The sequence below is a fragment of the Arachis stenosperma genome, chromosome 10 (assembly GCF_014773155.1).
Source record: "Arachis stenosperma cultivar V10309 chromosome 10, arast.V10309.gnm1.PFL2, whole genome shotgun sequence".
NCBI lineage: Eukaryota > Viridiplantae > Streptophyta > Magnoliopsida > Fabales > Fabaceae > Arachis > Arachis stenosperma.
The window spans coordinates 17,179,402-17,184,494 of record NC_080386.1 but is presented as its reverse complement, the minus strand read 5'-3'; positions in this window follow the sequence as shown (position 1 = coordinate 17,184,494).

The window sequence follows — 5,093 nt, the reverse complement described above, 5'->3', positions numbered from 1 at the left end:
CTGTTGTTGCAGCTGCTGCTGTGATCTGGTTCTACTTTTGGTTGATCCATGAAAATAATGACGATGATGGTTTTTTATATGGCTTAATGTTTATCAAGCCTGTGAATTTTGATTTCTTGTTGAAAAGTTGGAATACTTGTTGGTTGTTAGCACTTTCTTCTGAGGAATTAAAATAGAATTGTGTGTTGAGTTTGCTCACTGCTTGACTTTGATGATAAATTTAGTTTGATAACTCTATTACTAATTCACTACTCAAACAAATTTTTTGATGCTAAATTTTGTGCTCTGTTTTTTTTTCTGTTGTAAATCATTCTGATGAGGGTGAGGGTGAAGGGTATTTTTATATTTTTGTTTAAGGATAAAATTGTCCAAAAAATATTATTTATGGACAAAAGAACGAATTTATAACGTTTTGTAACGTTGAAGATGATTTTAATAACAAAAAAAGGTCGAGGACAAATTTGATTTTTACCGGCGACTTTAAGAACGAAAAAAGTACTTAATTCTTTAAAGAACTTGATACATTGTTGTCTATATAACATTTAATCTATATTGTTGTATCTATAATTTTCTTTTAAAAAAAGTACCGAGAGTTAAGTTTTGATTTATTCTTAAGTTTCTTACTTGAAATATTTTAGAAAATGTTGGGCATTTTTTAATGTAGTTTTTTTTCCCTCTAAGTTAAGTATATATCTTTTAATTATAATAAACAAAAGCATACGGCAAAATGTCTGAATATAAATGTTTAACAAAGGGAAACAGCCAATCAAAGCCACATGGGTACGTTATTGGTTACAAGCTTTATTAGTTAGGTCGCGTTTGGTATATATTAAGATGAGACTACTTAAGAAAAAATAGAGTCAACATAATAATAAATAACAAGCTAAAAAATATTTAAAAAATACTTTTTATTAATATTAAAGAATATTTTAAATTAATATTTTATTTTATATTATTAAAATTTAAGATTTAAAATTTAGTTTATAATATTTAAAAGTAATTAAATATTAATTAAAAATAATCATTTTAATGATTATGTAGCATTTGCTCTAAAAAGTTTCGAACGGCTATGTTTCATTTTCTTCTGATTTTTTTGGGGGATATATAAAAAAAATTAATTTTAATGTATTATCAGTATAAAATAATTTTATATGTGTATTTAATTACATAACGTTACATCAATAAAAATAATTATCTTTTATATTGATCATGTAGTGAAGAATTACTATGTATTTATAACACACAGCAGAAAAAAAAGAAAGAAATCCTAAAAATTTATTTTGTGATTAAACTTTATTCGAATAATATATAGATCAAATCTAAATACCTTTGGACCCTTTATTAAAAATTTTATTCTTCGATTGTACGAAGACTCTATGTGTATTCACACTGAGACTAACCTTTGCTGTCAACTCTTTGACTAATGAATATCTGATCTAAATTGAGAAACCTCTTTATAACTCTTTGCATACCATAAAATTCTTCTTCAAAAATTAGATTCACATACATTTATATATGTAAAGTTAAAGGAATGTATTGGTTTCATCTCTGTCCTCTACTCTTGACATACATATATATATAGTATGAGATTTGAAACAGAATCAGTTAGGATCTCATCCAAATTTAGAATTCAAATTTAGAAATAGAATAACTAATTATTCTCAATTCTCATTTAATATTCTCAATTAATATATTACTATTATATTCTTGGTGCTAACAAAAAATATAATAATATTTTGTTTGAATTAATATAAGTATTTATTTAATCGAGTCAAAATAATAATTAAATAATTCTACAGTAAAGGTTAGAACACTCGTTTGTGTGTGACCTCATAGATTCAATACTAAGCGGATAGTAAATTAGTCATACTCAATTTACTAATTAAGGTTGGCGTCTAGCAACACTCCTCAATAACCTGATAGTATGAAGTAATATATTTTTACTAAGAACCCAAGAAAAACAAAATATAATTCCTTCCATCTTTCCAGTTCTTAGTTAACCCTTAGAATATGGTTTAATTGTCAAAATTCTAACTTGTTACCATCATTATAATAAACTATGAATGACTTAAGAAACTCATTTCTTCATTTATTCAATCCCCTTGACCAAGGTTTTATTCATCTTAGTCATTATAATCATAGAGCTCAAACTCTTTACCGAACGTTGATGGATTTCTTATTGACTAATCATTAATTCTAAAAGTATTTAAATCATATCCAATATCCTTTCAACTAGCACCCTAGAATATTAGGTGTCTGGAATCAAAGTATAATAAATACATTATTAATTACTATGACAATCGCAGGTCAAAAGAAACTCTATTATTATGTGCATTTTAAGAGTATCTTATTAACAAATATGCGGTAATTATAGCCTTTAGGAATTCTTAAAGTGAGTCAGTTCAATGGTCATATCTCTATATGCACCATCAATAATATATATATATATATATATATATATATATATATATGTAATTTAATAAATGAGATCTATTAATTTTCATCCAATAAAGACCATTATATATATATATTTTTTGATGTTTTCGGATTATTAATATCCTTTTTAATAATTTTATGATCAAGAACAATTTAGATTAAATTATAAAAGATCCATCTCTCAATATTATAGTAACTATCACAATGATAAATCTCTAAATTTAATCAAAGACTTTATTATATTAATATTTTAATATAGTAATAATAATAAATTATTTGACATATAATTGATTAGATTATGATCATACTACTTATTTTTAATACGTGAATAGTCATTTAAAAAAATAGATAAAATTACATAATTATATAAAATATTTTATAGTGTGAGTACATTAAAATTAAACTCTATATAAAATATGAAAAAACATAATTCTAAATACACTATTTTCTACATATTTTTAATTCTATTAAATAAAGGATACTCTGTGGTCCATCTTATACACTTGTCTTTTGCGTACGCCACGTGAACATAAGAAAGTAAGGCACGTGGATTTGAAAATATTTGAAATTCAACTTTTATTAACGAGGAGTGCTAGGGGTCAATATATATATATATATTTTTTTATTTGTAATCATTAATTAATTATTATTAGTATTTTAGTGAATTATATGGTAAAGATACGTTTACAAATTTTTTTTATGGGATAAAAGAGAGATTGAAAAAGTTAAGACCCACATTTTAAACAACAATAAAATAATAAAAAATAACTATAAAAAAATTTATACTCTCTCTATACAACTTTAATCTGTATAGTAGAGTGTCCTTAATATTTTTAATAATGTAGGATTATATTTAATGATATAAAATTATTTATTTTTTTATTAGTTAAATGTTGGCCAAAATTTAATAAAAATATAACCCTAAACTTTCATTTTGTTAATTTGATCAAAAATGGTATTACTTATTGCCCTAAATATTAAGAAAGGGGTGCGAAAATAATTAATAATAATAATAAATAAGTAAAATATTATTTTAATTTTAAAAATATTAATAAAAATTAAAATTATTTTTAATTTTTTAGATCACCTTTAATATTAAAAATATTTTTAAATGATCTTTTTATTGAAAAATAATAAATTTTGATTTTTTTTAATAAAAATATAATTACAATTAAATAAAACTCATCGTATCTTTCTAACTCTAATATCATCTTATTTTAATTCACAAACTTCTATTTTTACTACGGCATCAGTCAACTTCATTCCAACATTTTTTTTTGGAATGGAAGGGTCAAAGAGCCCAAAATCAAAAAAACAAAAAAAATAACAAACAAAAAAGAAAAAAAATATTCCTCTTAATCTAAGAATTCCTAAACTACCTGCAGAGAGAGCAATGTGAAAGTGAGAAGTAGGAGAATAAAAAATGTGAAGACCAAAAGAGAGGTCATGTCCTTTTTTTGCCAACAAATTTGCAACAGAGTTTACTTCTCTCCAGGTGTGGCACCAATTGATTTGATGAATTCGAATAGAAAGGATTTTAACATTATTAGGGTGACTAGATGGACAACCATTTTTATGAAGTTTACAGCCATAATAAAATTTGACTTTACTAATAGATAGTGATACTCATTAGCTTGAGCAATTTACAACCCTTTTATGATAACCCATATTTTTGTATGCATAATTGAGCAACTAGAGAAAGATTTGATAAATCTTCCAAGATTATCTCTAAAAATACCTCCATCTTCATTCTAACATACCAACCACCATTGCTTCTCTGTCTATGTACTATCACCATCACCTTATCTTTCATCCTCATCCTTAGCCTTGTATTTATCGTCACTAACAACTATATACTACATCATCTACCATCATCTCATTATCATTACTGCTATCACTAGCACATTGTAGTTTAATCCTTTAAATTCAATAATAGCAACATAATATTTGGATTTTCTTGAGAGAGAGAGAGAGAGAGAGAGAGAGAGAGAGAGCATGTGACACTAGTGAAAGAGAAAAGACATTTAGAAGTGAATGGTGAGAGAAACAATGGAGAATGTGAGAGTTGTAACACCCTGAGAGGAGAGAGGAGAGAGAGAGAGAGAGAGAGAGAGAGAGAGAGAGAGAGCATGTGACACTAGTGAAAGAGAAAAGACATTTAGAAGTGAATGGTGAGAGAAACAATGGAGAATGTGAGAGTTGTAACACCCTAATTACCTTAAGCCTTATTTCATGCCGTAAGGCAAAGGTTAATAAAAGGTTACGACAATTCTAAGGCTTATATATATTATGTAGAAAGAAATAATATGTTCTAGAAGCCCGATGAAGAATTAAGCTCAAAAACAGAGTTCGAAAAGCGCAAAATATTCACACGAAGCTACACTAAACGAAGCATAAGATATATGTATAGATACCAAGACATATGAATAGATATATCAAAGGATAACAATCATAAGGATCTAGCCGCCGCTCGCGAAGTTTAAGCGGGCTAGTTATATACAGACATACAGAATTTAAATAGATAAAACAGCTTATACAAACTTTCTCTCAAAGTAAGCTTCTAGACAAAATAAATACAAAAGTGAGAGTACTAATACAAATAAATCAAAGGACTCCAAAACATGATAAAGGTCCTCCGCTCTGTCACCATCAAGCAA